Genomic DNA, 17,935 nt, shown 5'->3' with positions numbered 1-17,935 from the left:
AGCCATGACTTAACGCCATCCTCCCAGCGCCGACATTGACTAAAAACACAGCCTTCGAGATTGCCTACATATTTTTGTAGCAGCAATTAGTTTTGGGTTTTCATAAACCGGCGTCCCCGATTTTTGTCAGTGTTAACGTGTTCCTCGGGATTTGGAAGTCAAGAAAGAAAAGCTTGCACTGGAGGCGCAATGCTAAAGAGACAGCAGAGCTGATGGGCACCTAGCTAGTTCTTGCTTTTGGGCTAGGCCAAACGCTACCAAGTCAGCCCCTGCATTTTCCGGAATTTATCGATTATTGATCGATTAGATATTGATTGGCTATCGATTGGCTATCGCAAGATATTGGCCACGTATTTGGGCTAGGCTAAGCACTACCAAGTCCTCCCCAGCATGTTCCGGAATTTTCCGGATTAGCTATTGATTGGCTATCAATTGGTTATCGATGACTGACTTAGCTTAAGTAGTGCCAGTCATGCTTAGCTAGACTTAGCCAGGCTCAGCAAGGCTCAGCTTCGCCAGTTCACAGGGGTATGTGCCATTGCGCTTGGACCCTCTGCACTGCCACCAGGATCGACCCTGTATAGCCATGTAGCCAACTCGGAATTTCTGACGCCAGTCCGCATAAAAAGTAGCCCATTTTGGCTATTAACAGCCCAATCTGGCAACCCTGATGGGCATCGTTAGCGCTCTATCGATGGCTTGAACTTTGAAACGCCGCTTTCGAGACCTTCCGCGCCGGTCACGGACATACTGCTCCATCGGGCATGAAAGAGGAGAAACTGTATTTTTGTTTTCTAAGCAGTTCGCTCTTTTTCCGCCAGGCGGTGATTTTTAAACGCGCTCCGAAGTTTAGCGATCGTCAAAGCAGAACGCAAAAATGTCCGGCTCCGGAAACGGCGCGCGCGCTTCGGGACATCGCAGATATAACGATTCCGCGGTTTCTGCGGCTGATTTTATCGATACATCGAATAGCAGAGAGTCAGAGGACGCTGACTCTCGTCGGACTTTGTAAACGCGACGACGACGCAAACCAGCCCGGAACATCGGCGGCCGCAGCCCGGCACGCCCAACTGTAGTGCTTGCAGTTAAATTTTTGTAGTGAAATACGTGTTCAACGAAAAATTTAGATTTTTTCGGAAATAATGCCTAATAGAGGCAATACACTTTGTATATCTCACAATTTTCGTAACATTTTTTTTGTAGTAGGTACCAAGCGTGTCTTTAGAAACCTTGTTGAATTTTATCGCCCAATCTTGATTTTAACAATTTATATCTTTTTTATGACATGCATCTCGTAAATAAAACTTTTATGCGTGAAAAGTGCATTCATTTTGCTTTCTATTTATGTTTTACATTAAATATTGAGTGCAGTAGTTCCTTCAGAAAAAGACATCTGCGGTAACAAACAAAAAACACCTATTTTCCCTATGGTAGGGGAACAGTTAATGCTTGCCATTATTCGTGGCAGCGTTATATTGCTTTGTCTTACTCAGACAGCTTGCTTGCGACGACGAGAACATCGCTGCAGCTCTATTTCGACGTGCTTTGAGTGACGCATTAGGCGTCAGCTGAATGGCACGTGCGACGCACATTGTGCTTTCTCTTGTTTTAGTGTTAGCACGCGCTTGATCGGAAACATTTCTATAGTAGCGAGCTGCAAGCAGCTGAGCGCTTTAGCACAGGCGTATCATTGTTTCCATTTGAAAAAAAGAATGCCAACCGTACCATTTGTGTTCGATAGATGCACATAGAACATGTTTTAGACATTGCACACATCCTATAGATATTGTGGGAATGCTGACGTGAATAGTGGCATAAGAGCCAACTGTGGAAGAGGAAGATGACGGACGCGCGAGCAGTGGTGCGAGAACGCGACGAAGGAGCAGAAGAAGAAGAACGAGCATTCCTTCGTTTGGTGATGATGATGTGCTGAGGATATCATCATCGTCATCATCATCATCGTCATCATCACCTGCGTTCCTGCGGCATTCCGGTGCCTCTCCAAGCTTCGTTGGCCTGCAGTGGTATTTTAGCTGTGTATCGGGTGGTTTCGGGTTTCTAATTATATTAATTTAATCCCTGATTTATTTACATTCCTTGCATCAGCCATCTTGGGCTGATGTCGACCAATTCTCCTGGCCAGGCGCGATCCGCCTGACCAGCATCCCTGCCATCTAATGAATTATCTTTAGATTTATTTTTTCGCAGTGGCGTAAGCACCATTCCTGTTGCGCTCGTGCCTACCAATGGAGGTTCCACCAGAGAGAGAGAGAGTAAACATTTTATTACAAATAATTACACCATCTTCCCGTGGGGAACCCTGAGTAGTATGCAAAGCAGCCATGGGGTCCGACTCAAGTTCCCATTAGTTTTCAGTTCGTCGTTTCCGTTAGGTTGATGTTTCCTTTCGGCTTCGCGAGCCCGAAGTTCGGGATCGGCCTGTCGCCGCTGCCGTTTCGTGGCAGCGGCTCGAGCCCTCTTCTCCGTGGCGCTGACACTAGGGTTGATGCTGGCGCTGTCCGTGGCACTCATCGCGGCGTTGCAGGAGGAGAATCAGAGGAGCGGAACGCGCGCGCGCGTCATTACTGACCCTTTCGCGGCGATCCCGTGGGTGCTGCCATGTTTCATCACGTGGTGACACGTCCATTGCTTGCCTCAACTGCCTCCGTTGCCTCCTTGTTTACAATAGAAGTGTATGACGCCGGCGCGGCTTAGAAAACCCCTGTTTTCGGAGATATCGTAGACGGTGACTACGTGGTACGACACGAAGCTTTGATCACAGCTTCAGAGAACATGCAAAAGAGCTTTCGGAGCTGATTAAGCTATGTCCAAACGGCTCAAGCAGCGTATATGATGCTTGTTCTAAAAGCGGGGCTAAATATGTATTCCAAGCTATCCAAACATTCCGCTCATGAATGGAATCAGCATTAGTGTTTTGCTATTTGTACTTTTTTTGGCAAATATTTTGAAGCAGTGGCTTGTCAGTTTCTGACTCAGTGAAGTTCCTCGGTGCGACCACTATCTGATTATTTTTCTGCCTAATCGCCTGCGGGTGTGCTCAGTTCCGATAGATTTGTTCTTGCTGCGCACAAGGCTTGAAACGTAGCTGTTTTGTACATTGTAATACCTTGTAGCAATATATATATTACAGCTAGTAACTCGCTTACTCTTGTGGACCGTCACGAAATATTCAGCTTCGACAATTCGTGCGCCATCGGTGTAGTCCGTCATTTATTGTGCGTATACAGTGTGCACATATTCAAGTGTGCGCTCATTCACTTATTCTTGATACGTCGGCGATAGAGTGGGCGTAAGTTTTCCCGCCATTTGGGACAGATGTGTATAGGTGACGTGCGCGAAACTTACTATGACAGGAAGCGGCGCTACGAGTGGTACTCACTCTTGCCGACGTTCTGGGGATGAAGCCCTTTCTTGAGGGTTAGCGATACAAAGCTGGCGGATGAGCAAATTGCTGTATCCTCGAGGAAAGCCGTACGTACATCACGAAGTGCCGGTAACACGTTCGGACAGTTGCAGCAGCGGTCCGCGAACTTGGCCACGCAGATTTATTTTATTCCTTAACATGCCAGTCACTATTTTTGCAGCCAACTATTGCACACGTCTTCACTCCACATGATTCAATTTAGCATGATTGGAGCACAGTGTGTTAGTGAAAACTCAGTTGCATTTCCGACAGCTGATCGCACAGAAGCAAGGTAGCTGCGGTAATGGTTTCGTATTCGTGCGCGGTAGCTGAGGAGAGGTATGGCGCGCCGCCGTGAGCGCCATCTCGTTTCTCTAAATTAAACTGCTCCGCAAAAAGGGTTACAGTGGCGCCCCCCAGCGGAGTATGCAGCGCCTACCGTCGCGCCGCGGAGCCGCAGGTGTTGCCATTCGTTGTGCAATCCGGAGAGGAGGAATGCCGAGAGGAAATGAGACAAGGAGAGGAGGGGGAGGAGGATGCTCATGCGCAGTGCGGGTGTGGAAGCCGCACGGCGGATGGATGGAGGGACGGACAAAGCCCCTGCCATAAGCTGCTTCACATCTAAAAGAAAAGGTAGTAAGAGTGTGGGTGGGACCCCTATTCCGGGGTCCCGAGAACGATCTCAGCGACAGCACGGGCCTGTTGAACTAGGGCCCGGCGGACCTCGGGAGGCCCGTCGCGGAGCGCAGCCTCCCACAGCTCTTTGGTGCGGAAGGGGTGCAGGATGACTGGCAGGGGAGGGAATAATTTTGCGGTGCACTCCACCGTGACATGGAACGCCGTGGGGGAGCTTCTACAGCCTGTGCAAGAGTCTGCGTAGCGGTAAAGGTAAAATTTATGTAGGGAGAGGAGATTGGGAAATGTGTTTGGAGTTGGCGGAGTGCCGCCTTTTCCTCTCGCGAGAACGACAGCGCTGGCGGACCCATGGTGTGTCTAGCTCGTGTATAATACTTTAATACGTATCTGTATGTGAGTGGGGAGCGCGCCTGATCTGGACTCCAATCCTTGTCATGCCGGGCAGCTCCGAGGGTAATTTCTCGAGCGACCGCGTGTGTGCGGTCATTACCCGGCAGTGAGGCATGGCCAGGAGTCCAGAGCAAGTGGACTCCTAGTCATGCCTCACTGCCGGGTGATGACCACGCATCAGGCTGACGAACCCACAAGCTGTCCAGAAGGAACTTAAGACCATGTCAACCACTTCGAGACCATCACTGATGTGCGAGCGTTCGGACGCGGAGGTATATTGTGTCGGTCCCCGGACCAGACCTGTGTTGAAAATCTACTGAAATGCACTTCATTCGCTTCCATCCCGGTGAGAGCTTTTATCCCGCCTCACCTTACCTGCACCAAGGGTCTCATATGGGGCGTAGACTCCCACTTAAGTCCAACTGAAACCCTGGACAAGCTCTCCGCAGCAGGTGTCATTGCTATTTATCGTTGCAATCGCCTTGTAAATAATGCAAGGATTCCGACTGAGTCAGTAATTGCCACGTTTAGGGGCACATCATGTCCGTTCAAAATCAAAGTGTGGCCTCTTGTGTTCCGTGTACAACCACTCGCATCACGTTCAATCCAATGTCCGAATTGTTGGAGATTCGGGCACAGCGCAGAAGGTTGCAAGTCAAGCTTACGCTGCCGCACCTGTGGAGATGGTCATCCCTCAAGTGAATGCTCTGCACAATCTGAAAACTGCTGCCTCTGCAGCGGAACACACCCAGCAGACCATTCCAATTGCAAGAACTTAAATTTCTTGAAATAATCGACCGCCGTCGCTGCTCCCGAAGAGATGCAATTGCAGTTGTTAAAGACAGGGCCTTCAGATACTCTGGTGTTACAGCCTGTAATACTCCAAGTATGAATATTAATCTCTCGGAAGCAATTGACGCTGCTGTGCAAAAAGGCAATGACTAAAGCTATGAATAAATTGGTATCCAGCCTATCATAATGCTTAGCCCAAATCATTTCCAGTCGGATGATTCAAATGATGCAAGCCACTAAGGCACCGCTACAGTCCTCATTACTTAACGCCACACCTCGAATGCCTAGCAATGACGTAGAAGCGCCTTCTACATTTATAGATCAGTCAACGGACACTACTCCGCAAATTCAACCAGGCGAGGGTGAGTCCTCTTCCTCAGACTCCCTTACTGTCACAGATATGGAACTTGACGCTCGAGCTCCCAAACGCATGGGACCTCCAATTTCTAAGATTATGAAACTAAAACCAAAAAAGAGTCAACCATCGCCTATAATTAAAGAAATTAAAGCTTTATTAAAACGGTAGTTGCTGCTGCTGTGTGATCAACACCATTGCACAGTTGAAAGTATTTCAGTGGAACTGTCGCTCTATCTTCTTAGCTTTAACAGATTTGTTTACCTATCTCATCAGCTTAATCCAGATGTTATACTTCTCAGGAAACTTGGCTGTCACAAGAGAAAAATTTTCATTTGAAAGGTTTTCGTTCGTTCCGATTAGATCGTAACCTGCAAGGCGGAGGACTATTGATACTTGTTTCAAATAAAATTTGTCATAGGCAAACCTTTCTTTTAAATTCGTGGACTCCGACTGCGAAATTTTGGCGATAGACATATCTCCCAGGTTATCGACCATTTTCAATTATTAATACCTATTTCCCCACCGGTGTGCAAAGTACACGTCAACTAGATAGGGCTGTAGCTGCTTGTAGAAAAGAAATTTTGTTCGCAGGAGATTTAATTTGCATCACGTGTCGTGGGGTCTAAAAACGGATTTGTGTGGCAAGCGACTAGGGGAATGGGCTATTGATAGTAACCTTTCATGTCAGAACACAGGACATGTGACATTTGTTAGAGGCCACTTTCGGTCAGTGTTAGACTTAACTTTTTGTAGTGCTGGCCTCAATGTTTCTTCGTGGTTAACGGTTGACTCAGCAACCAACAGTGATCATCTTCCTGTGTCATTTGAAATCATGTGTCCAATAACATCTTTAGAATGCCAGGCGTGCACATTTGTAAACCACAATAAATTTAAGACTGTCTTACTTGCATCCGTTTCGAAACTTGCCAATGCCAATGACAAGGAAATCGCTTCAACGATTTGTTCGGTTCTTGAGGGTTCCCGAAAGCAAGCTGAATTTGTCATCCCTTCGGCTTAACACACCGCTTGTCATTGGTGGAATGATGAGTGTACGCGTGATTATAGAAAAAGAAAAGCCGCCTGGAAAACACTTCTCCATAATCAATGCCCGACAAATTAGAAAAATTATCAGTTTCACGCTGGTGTATTTAAGCGTACTGTTAACCGAGTCAAAGATGAATATGATATTAGGCATTACGATTATCTATCAAAATCAAAAAACAAGTGAGCTCTGTTGGCATTTCTTCGCGCTAGAAAGGTGCTACCAACACTGTTAACATTAGACTCCATCGTTTCGACCCCGCAAGAAATGAGCTCCTCTCTAGAAGCGATTGCCAAAGATTTAGAAAATCGATTTGCAGCCTGGCTTCCAGCTATTCATTATGCTTTAGACTCTTCGGATGGCTTCACCTCAATTTCATTATCTGAGCTCAATCAGACTGCAGCATGCTTGCCAAATACAGCACCTGGCCTTGACGGAATCACAAATGCGATGCTAAAGATATTGTTAAAGGAATCGCCGAACATTCTTTTAGACGTGGTAAATTATTCGATTAAAAATGCTTGGATTCCTTTGCAGTGGAAGCTTGCCAAAGTAATAATGATACTTAAGAAACAAGGGGGAAGGCATACATTGGAGAACATCAGGCCTATTGCGCTTACGTAAAATGTAGTTAAATTAATTGAGAGGCTTATTCACCTTCACATCATGAAATTTGTAAACGATAATTCAATTCTTAGTCCATGTCAGATTGGTTTCAGGGCTGGCTGCTCCATCTGGCATGCCCATGTCGACTTATAAAGCCGGATACAACTTGCTCGACGTCATAAGCAATATGCTGCCTTAGTGACGCTTGATATCGCTAAAGGTGCTTGATATCGCTTGATTTCTCTGTGGTGGAATAATTGGACTCAGCGCGTGACAGAGTGCGGCTCGCGTAGGCTATAACTCGTTCAGTCCCGTCTTGCCTTTGCACCAGGATAGCTCCGAGACCGATATTGCTGGCGTCAGTGTGTACTTCTGTGTCGGCGTCCTCATCGAAATGACCAAGCACGGGAGGAGAAGACAATCGACATTGTAGCTCGGCAAAGGCGGTCTGTTGTTCATCAGTCCAGAGGAATGGCACGTCGTCACGTGTATGGCGAAATAGCGGCTCTGCAATCTTTGAAAAATTTTCAATGAAGCGTCGATAATATGCGCACAAGCCCAAAAATCGTCCGACACTTTTCTTGTCTGTTGGAACTGGAAAAGCAGCTACGGCAGCAGTCTTCTCGGGATCGGGCCGAACACCTGCCGCGCTCACGACGTGTCCGAGAAACTTCAGTTCCTCGTAACCAAAATGGCATTTCTCTGGCTTGAGGTTAAGGTCAGCCGATCGAATGGCTTCGAGTGCATTCCGAAGGCGTCGAAGGTGCTCGTCAAAAGATTTCGAAAAGACAACGACATCATCGAGATAGACGAGGCAGCTTTTCCATTTGAGGTCAGCGAGAACGGTATCCATCATTCGCTGGAATGTGGCTGGAGTGGAACAGAGGCCGAAAGGGAGTACTCGAAATTCGTAAAGGCCGTCCGGAGTAACAAAGGCAGTTTTCTCGCGGTCCCACTCATCTACTTCAATTTGCCAGTAGCCACTTTTCAGATCGATAGAGGAGAAATACTTCGCGCCTTAGCCTGTCCAGAGAATCGTCGACACGAGGCAACGTGTACACGTCTTTCTTTGTGACGTTGTTTAGCTTCCGGTAGTCAACACAAAACCGAAGCGTGCCATCTTTCTTTTTAACAAGCACGACTGGCGATGACCAGGGGCTGCATGAAGGCTGTATGACGCCGTCTTGAAGCATTTCCTTCACCTGCATTTGAATGGCATGTCGTTCGGTTGGGGAAACACGATAAGGCTGTTGCCGTATGGGGTGCGCGTCGTCATAGGTGATGATACGGTGTTTCGTAATCGCCGTTTGACGTATCTTCGACGACCGTGCAAAGCAAGAGTGAAACTCGAGTAACAGCTCGCGCAAGGGTTGTTTGTTGTCTTCAGGAAGCGTTGGACTAATGTCCACGTTGCGTAAAGGTGCTTCAGCAGTATCAATTGCCTCGGAAACAAAACATTCAGTGACATTGGCGATTGGGTCGGCGTAGGCGATGACAGTACCGGGGAAAAGGTGGCGGTGTTCGTAGCTGAAGTTCGTGACAAGAACGTCAGAGTGGCCATCATGAAGATCAATAAGGCTTCTTGCTACGCAAGCACCTTGAGAAAGCAGGAGCGAGTGATTGCTTTCTGTGACCGCTTCACCGTGTAAGAGCCTGTCACATGCCACTTGAACCATGACACTTGCACGCGGTGGTAACGTGACAGCGTCGTCGGTAACACGAAGAGGTGCTCGAGGGTGGATGGTGTTGGTCGTCGCTGCGGCGCTCTTTGTCGAGAAAGTGACGAGGCGTTGGCGAATGTCGATGATAGCTCCGTGCTCCCTGAGAAAGTCCATGCCGATGATTAGGTCTCGAGAACACTGAGGTAGAATGCTCAAGCTGGCAACAAACGTAGAGCCGCGAATCTCTATTCGTGCCATGCACATGCCGAGTGGTGTGACAATGTGCCCGCCAGCTGTACGAACTGGCGTTCGATTCCAAGGCGTCGTCACTTTCTTTAGAAGGGTGGCCAGTTTTTCGCTGATTATTGAATAATCCGCTCCAGTGTCCACTAAAGCAGTCAATTCACGACCGTCGAGCAATACAGGAATGTCCAAGGAAATTTTTCTTCCGTAATCAGCAGGTACTGTCGTTGTCGATGTATCGTCGATCCGCGTACGCGTCAGCAGGGGTCCTTGAGCACGTCCAGAATGAGCGGCCTCGCCCCCGAAGGCCGCTGTGGTTAGTTTTCCCGGCGCGGGCTGGGCGACCGACCCTGCACCACGCTCGAATATGTACGGCGAGTCGGAGAAAACCGCCGCGGCGAAGGGGAGCGTGACTGGTGTCGAGCTGATGAGGATCCGCGCTGCTCGGCAACGTATTCTTCAATTGCAGGAGGACGCTGGCCGAACCTAGGTCACGGCGAGTTTGCTGGGAATCCGCGTAGTCTGAGCTCTCTATATGAGCACTGTCGGTAGACATGCCCAGCTTCGCCACAGTGAAAGCAAAGGCGACGGCGATCAGGTGCCCGCCACACGACCGATTTTCTTGGAGCCTCCTGTCGGTTGTCGTGGTAATACGAGGCCGCAATGCAGGTTGCCGCAAAGCTTGCAAATATGACATACGGGAGCTGTTAGTTCTTACCGGTTGAGCTTCCGTGTTGAAGGGTGGTTCTCTTAGCGCATGCTGGACTTCGTCATGGACAACGCTGGACAAAGAGCTGAGCGTCGGCTGTGAAGGTACCGACAGTTTCTGGAGTTCTTCGCGGATTACGGAACGGATGAGCTCTCGGAAGAAATCGACGTGGCCCCTGAGAGCTCCGAAGAAGTCCGTAGGTGAGGCAGCGTTCACTTGGCGTTCGTATGATGGTGCCCGCTGCCGAAGAGTCTGTTCCATGGTGACGGCCTCGGAAAGAAATTCTGACACAGTCTTGGGAGGACTGAGTACGAGACCACCGAACAGCTGCTCTTTCACTCTGCGCATCAGGTACCGCACCTTCTTTTCTTCTGACATGCTGGGGTCGGCTCGTCGAAAGAGACGCGTCATGTCCTCGACATACATTGCGACACCTTCGTTCGGCATTTGAATACGGGACTGGAGATCACGCTCAGCTCGTTCTCGGTGATCAGGGCTCGCATACGTCTCAAAAAGACGGCGATTGAATTCTTCCCATGAAGTTAGGGTATTTGCACGGTTCTCATACCAAACACGTGCGCGATCGTTAAGGCTGAAATATCCGTTTTTCAGTTAGTCTGCATCGTCCCACTTGTTGAACGCGGCAACACGTTCATAGTGCACCAGCCAATCTTCAACATCCTCATGCATGGCACCGTGGAAGGGATTCGGTGTTCGCGGATTGAGTAGCGTACAATGAATCGGTGTAGTGCCTTCCATACCGGTTGGGGTGGTCGGAGCTGCCATTGTCTCTGGGAGGAGTCCAAACTCAGGGGCTTGTCCACGGATCCTTCTGCTGGTGCGGTGTACAGGCGTAACCACCGGTACGGGACTGGAGCTCCTGCTGCTCGGAGGGGTTTGGTGCATAGATTAGATTACCCAGCACCTCCACCAGTTTGTCATGCGCTAAGGCAAGCGCAAGCAACAGTACCAGCAGCCAGACACGAAGAATGCCAGACACGAAGGGGACGGTTCTCCAGCTGGCGCGGGATCTTCGACTTCGTCGTCTTCTCCGTTCTTGCTGGGCACCCAATGATGATTGTTGGCTGGCTCAAAACACCAGGTGGCAATATGATACCGTGGAACACTAAATCGGCTAACATCTTGTGGTGTTCCTGGGTATATAGTAGCGTGGATTCATTCATTTTTAAGTGAAAGAGAATTCTGCTGCTACAAAAGCAGCTTTTGTCTTCTAGGTGCAAACAAACGAGAAGAGTACTGCAAGGTTCAGTCCTTTCCCCAGTGCTGTTTAATATTCTCATGAGCACAATTCCTCATCATGAAGAAGCCACAACTTATGTTTATGCAGATGATATTGCATTTTTTGCATCTGCAAACAACATTCACACGTTATATCAATGACTGCAAACTTACCTTTGTGCCCTGGAGAGCTGGTTAGATGTTAACCAGTTTTTACTCAATGCCAGCAAATGTGCCATTCTCGTCTTTCCGATACATGACCCAGTGCATATCTCACTCTCTTACCACCTACAAGACATACCACAGATAGAGTCTGTTAAGTACCATGGAATCATTTACAATGCCTCTCTCAACTGGCGGCCACACATAGATCATGTGACTGGAAAAGGTACCCGTACAATTGGCATTTTGCATAGGCTGAGCAATCGTCGAATAGATACACGTCTAATGATATATCATATGTACGGTCACCCTGTATTAGAATTTGGTTGTGCACTCTTCTCTGGAGCTCCAGCTTACACTTCCCGCCCTTTGATCTTCTTAGAAAGAGAAGCATTACGTTTGTGCCTAGGGCTTCCTAAATTTGTTGCAAATTCTGTTCTTTACCTTGAATCCCATGAACCTCCTCTTTCATGCAGGTTCTGTCTTTTGAGAGTACAGACATTCTTGAGAATTTATGAATCACGGGTGCGACGTTCTCAAACAATATTCATTCCCAACCTGATTGATTTTTTTCATGTAAACTGGCGGCATTCACATACTCCGCAAATTACATTCACGCTACATTTACTTCACCCTTTGAACGTGCTCATCTGTGATGTACTTGCGATTCCCGACAGATCTGTTACCACCGATATGCAATTCAATGACATCTTTCCTAATAATTCAAAATTACTTCCACATTCTAGATGGTCTATTACAAGATCATCTGCAGCGCCTACAAACAAACATCGCTATTGCGACAGATGCTTCACAATGCGAGGAAAAATCAGGGGTTTGTTATATTTTCCCCTATTCTTGATTGGACATTTTTTCTTCGGCTGCCAGATTTTGTACCAATCTTTTTAGCCGAATTCATGGCGGTGGTGCTGGCTCTACGCAAATTAGACCCATCAATTACGCCTGCCGTGATAATCACTAATTCATTATCATTGTGCTCATCCCTCACTGCTTCTTGTGACTCTCGCATATTGAGGACGTTTCATTCATTGGTACCTGGTTATTTGAGAAATTTGCGTTTAATTTGGGTGCCTTGCCATAAAGGACTTATTATAAATGAAATGGCAGATTCACTAGCCAAGGCATCGATAACAGGACCAATTTTTCCGTATTGTCCTTTGACTGCTCATGTCACTGCTGCTAGATTTCGCAGGAGTGTCATTATGCAGGCAGTGTCAGGCTCTGCTCCAACTAATTATTTGGATTATAGACATCTTCTATACCCTTGGCACAGAGATTTTTGCCAAACCCGGAAAATTGAAGTGGCCATCACGAGGCTGCGCTGCCGTATTCCTACGTTAAACTTTTACTTACACAGGTCTGGTCCCCTCACATTCTGTGGTGAAGCGGAGACAATAGACCATTTCTTGTAGGCGTTTTTCTGCAATAACGAAAAGACTACTCGAAATCCCACTTCGCAATATTAGCCTAGATTTATCGGAGCCTGTAATCCTATCTTTTGGAGCCTTTATTATTGGGTTCAGCCACAAAAATGCTTGCTTGGCAATCCAAAATTATCTCATTGAATCAAATCGATTACCATGCTAAACTAATTGACACCCTTCCCACCATAGTTTACTTTTATTCATTTATTTCTTTTCTTTAACCTATTATAAATTTTTTAACCTATTATTAGTTTTTTTTTCTCCTCACAAAATCTTCCTTTTTAAACTCCAGTGTTCTAATCGTTAATTCCCTTGTTTTTATACACCTAATATAACCACCCGATTCATGGGCAATCCCACACTGTGTGTATGCGCCACAACCACTCAGGTCAACAACAACAACAGTGGTGCGCGGCTGGGCGCCCTTGGGCACGGCCGGCCCAGACTGGAGCTGCTGCTGTGGACTGTGGGACTGAGGCGTTTTCCCACATTGGTGCCCGTAACGTGGGGCTCCGGCTGCGTGCCAGGACGGACCATGGTCGTGGGGAAGGCTGGAGGTACCCGTTCCACGGCTAGCAGCGACTCCAATACAGCCATGGTGCGTGACCATTTCCGCGGTGCGAGCTGCACCTCTGGTGTTCGATGACGTGCGATTCCGCCGGTTCCTCCTCCGTCGCCGTCATCGAGCCTGGCATGGGTCCTGGTGGTGGCGTGGTCTTCTACGTGCTGCTGCAGCTCCCGCGCCGCCGTTCGAGAGAGGCATCGCCAGCGCAGGTGACATCATGCGTGCGATCGCGCCAACACCGCCTCAAGAGCGGCTCCGTCCCTCGGTGCGTGGTTCTCCGGTTTTCTGCTGCAGTGCGGTGAGGTTTCTGGTGGCAAGGCATTGAGCGGGCGGCAGCTCCTTCCGGAGACCTGCTGTGTGCACTCCTCAGAACGAGGTCAGAGAAGAAAATTAGACCAGGTGTGCGCCAGGGGACGGTTTAGGGCCTTTGGTGCTGCACCACCTGGCCTGTTCAATCTTCGCGAGGAGTCCGTCATGGAAGCCAGTCAGGTTTAGGGCCGGTGGGTTCCTGGAAGACCTCGGTGACTCAGCCTTGACGGCACCACCGCTCAGCGTTTGGTGCATTATCAGTCTCCAAGGTTCGCCCGCTGGAAGGAGTGTCACGCCGTCGCTGCAAGCCACCGTGGGCCAGTGTCATCGCCGCCTTTGCATCGCAGCTGCGGGGAAAATCGCTGGTCATGGAGGAAGGAATGGCGCTAGCGAATGCTTGCACCCGTTGTGCCGACAACCAACTACACCACCCGCCGCCGACTTGTCACTTCTCCTCGTTTTGTGCCTTGCGTTGCGCACGCTGTGACGACATGGCAGAGTGAGCGAGTGATTTTGCAACGCGTAGCAGCGGTGTGTGTGTGTAATTTCGTTGTGATCGTGGCCATGCTCGGCAAGCACGTAGCGTCGTCGCCCATGGCGACTCTGCATCTCTCGTCGTCCGTGCTGCCGGGTTCGAACGCCGTGTTGCTAGTCAGTGCCATCAACGCCCTCGCAGAGGGAGGAGCAGTGTGGGAATGCTGACATGAATAGTGGTATAAGAGCCAACTGTGGACGAGCAAGATGACGGACGCGCGAGCAGTGGTGCGAGATGTGCGCAAGCTGCGGCTGGGCGTCCTAGGGCGCGGCCGGCTGAAACTGGAGCTGCTGCCATGGACCTTGGGACTGAGGCATTTTCCCACAATATCTAGATTTATCAAAACAACATTACAAATACATACCATGGATTATCCAAGTCCCATCCAGATCATGTTGCTATAACGTTCTAGGGATATCGCAGCTGGACGTATCTGACCTCTTATAGATAACTTCAAAGGTCGCACAGCACAAGTGCTTGCGCTGTATCATTCCTGTCCATCTTTGTCATACAGCGGTACAGTTGCTAGAATGTCATAGCAATGAGGCCGAAGCATACTTTTGAAGAAAGACCAAAGTAATGACAAAACATACCCTAAGAGAGCCTGTGGCAGTGGTTCTGCCTATTTCTAAGCATGAAATATGAGTATATATATACTCAAGTGATGTGTAGAAGTGGCCAAATTGTTAAATTCAATCGTGGCGGTTATTTAGGTTCTACAGATATTGTGAGGTGGAGAGAGCTTCCCTTGAGGAACAATTGTCATTCACTTGACTGTAGCTAAATACTACACAAAGAAATCCATTTTCATGTCATCGAAAAGCAAACACTGCACTCAAGAAACATTGGCCTCAGTCCAGGGATTATGTACAAGACCAATGCTTTCCAAGGCAGTAACTCTAACACCAACCAGGAACCTAGGTGACATCTTAGACTTCTGTTGACTCCAATAAGTTTGATAAGGACCGAAGGCCCCAGCCGGCACCCAAACATTAAATATGGGTTAAGACTTTTATTACTTTGGTACCGAAATTGCTCATTGCCGGATAACTTGGAAGTTGCCTGGCCAGCAGAACCATTGCAACCACTTATATATTTGTGGCCTGCCCTGTAATGATGTTTCAGTATTTAGCAGATTCTAACATGCACTTCTAAAAAATGGGGAATATGCACGTTACAGATACAAAACTCTATTCAAGGTGTTAGCAACAGAGAGAGGAACATACTTTAATGAGTGTTAGCGTGGCTATTTGCCTGACATGCTACTCCATGTGCTGGGCGATGATTATAATATACTGTATTTACTCAATTCTAACGCGCCCTCAATTTTAACAAGCACCAGTTTTCAGCGACCGAATTAAAAAAAAATTCTTTACAGTACCGCACACCTCTTACTTTCATACAGAAATAAAACTTTCATTTAGAAAAACAAAGATTAAGCGCTCTGTTATACTCCGACGTAACGTCGACGCGCGCGCACGCTGGGCGCAGCGACGCTACGCAAGCAAAACGCGAGCGCTCTATAGTCTGACGCGTGGCGCGACCGACGCAACCAGCGTCCGTCGGTGCGAAATGCAGCATGCTGCATTTCGCGCCGACGACGTTACCCAGACTGCACCGCGTCAGTGTTTCTTTCCACGCAGCGCTCACTTTCCACGCGGCGCTCTGCTCTACTGAGCATGTGCTGCTTTGGCTACGGCCGCTGCGTCGGGCCGCGTCACGTTGGACTATAGGGGAGGCGGATTTGCGCCTGGCGGGGCATCGCCGACGCGACGAAACGAACCCCGGCGCGCGCGCGGGCGCGTTGTGAACGCCGGAGTATAACAGAGCCCTTACTCCCGATGCACTAAAGTTGCGATGAATAAAAAAAGCCAGTTTTGCCCGAAAGGCGAAGCATCGATTGTGATAGCAAATTAGTAGACAGCTATACGAAGTAAGGATAAGTTATATTGGTCGCACAAACTTGCAAACACTCGCTTACTAACTAAATTAACAAGCACAGTGTCATGCGCGCACAAGCAAACATGAACCCATCTCGCTCGTTGATTGTGGAAACTCGGTATCAAGACGCTGGAGAGACAAAGCGCGGTGAGCGAATTGACCTTCGTGCTAGCACACCTCTCGCTTCAACACGAACTATAAGCGGCGAAAACAGCGCACGACGGACTCTCCCCGTCACAGACGGCTTAGAAGATAGGGCGAAGGCGATCGTATGGCCCAAGTGGATCGTCGCAGAATACGTCCTGCTTCGGTCCACTGGAAACTTTCCGCGTTGCTTTGCTGGTGAAAATCCTCTCCTTCTGCTTTGCGCCAGTCCCGCAAGCAATTTTCGGGTTCTCTAAACGCCCGTGATTTCCGTCCCGTCTCCGCACACATGATCGCTTTCCTTTTAAATGCGGCATCATGATGAACTCGGCACTTCATGCTGATAGAGCAAACACAGAAAATGGGAAGAGAGACGATAGACTAATGCCTAAGCACATGTACTGCAGCACATGGAGGAAGTAACGGCAGCTAGGCTCGAAGTGCGTACGAGGCAGCGATTTTGAAACGGCGATGGCTATATGGTAATGCAGATTTAGGGTCGCACTAGATTCTAACATGCATGCAATTTTTGGACTTGTTTAATCAGGAAAAAGTGCGGGTTAGATTCAAATAAATACGGTATACAGTGGTGATGAATAAAAAAACTTAACAGCACACACACACATATTACACAATTTACAAAGTTTTGTTAAGGCTCGTGGCCCGCAAGAACGTCAGCAGCGCTTTTGTGGCATGTAACGCGCAGGTGGTGCTTTGTCATGGGCCGAGAATATGCCGCATTTCCAAGCTTGAGTCCTGTTTAAGGTCTAACGCCGCTTTCAAAGACTCTCTCTCTGACGTGTAGCGGCAGCAGTCACACAGAACATGTTGCAGGTCTTCAGGGGCGTTAACATTGAAAGCACACTGGCAAGTCAGTCAGTTTAATCTTGCTCTTGAAGTAGTTCGTGTAGGCGACGTTTAGTCTGATGCAGTGTAGGCCTATTTGTTGTCGTCTATTGAGGTCTCGTGGCATGTAGAAGTCACGACGGATCAATTTCCATTCCCATTATAATCACAACATGACAACAGGGGAAAATTTGTGTGCCTCATTCTTTTGCACATTGGGGAGGATAATGCACCACTTCCATTATTAAAGCCAGCTTGAAAGACTCATTTTCTGTGCTAAGCTAGCCACAACAGACCTTTGTCAAGTGTTTTCAGCTAGCTAGAGTCTTGTGTGGCTCAAAGTCAGTTCTACTTTGGACAGTCTAGGCATGGCCCCTATCCAGTTCGCGATGGTTGCAGAGTCGTTCAATAAATGCAGAACACCACACACAATGAACTGATTGCAGGACATGTTGTGGCCCAGAGTTATTGCCTCAGAGTGATGACAATCGGCATATCATAAGTAAATTATGTAAGATAAACTCTGCAGGTTGAACCTTTGTCATATTGCAACAATCAAGGGCATGCTACATTTTTTTCATTATAAAGTTTTCTGAATGTTAGATTTGAGTACACATTGTTTCCTATACTAAAATCCACAAGAACAGGGTGCGTGCTAGATTCCGGGAAGCATTAGGATCCGGTAAATGCTGTCAAACAAAACATTGATGTGTTTGGACATTTTTCCTCTCCATTCTTTCAAGTGGACCCACCAGGTAACTGGACCAAACCTGTCGGTGCTGCCGAAGTCGCATTACCTAACTGATGCAACTGTATCCGCGTGAGGCCAAATTGATTGGCAACTCAAAGCACTGAAAGCGCAAACAAATGAAAGAGTCAAAAACGTTCTCC

At 48.2% G+C, this 17,935-nt stretch overlaps 1 protein-coding gene across 2 annotated transcripts in view; it reads left to right on the top strand.

The window, feature by feature from the left end:
* Positions 1-17,935, top strand: part of LOC125939684 (glycogenin-2-like) — an 88,322-nt gene that overhangs the window by 30,572 nt on the left and 39,815 nt on the right. The gene's annotated exons all lie outside the window — the stretch shown is intronic.

Source organism: Dermacentor silvarum, chromosome 2 (assembly GCF_013339745.2).
Source record: "Dermacentor silvarum isolate Dsil-2018 chromosome 2, BIME_Dsil_1.4, whole genome shotgun sequence".
In the NCBI taxonomy this organism is placed as follows: domain Eukaryota; kingdom Metazoa; phylum Arthropoda; class Arachnida; order Ixodida; family Ixodidae; genus Dermacentor; species Dermacentor silvarum.
This window is presented reverse-complemented; position numbering and strand designations above follow the sequence as displayed.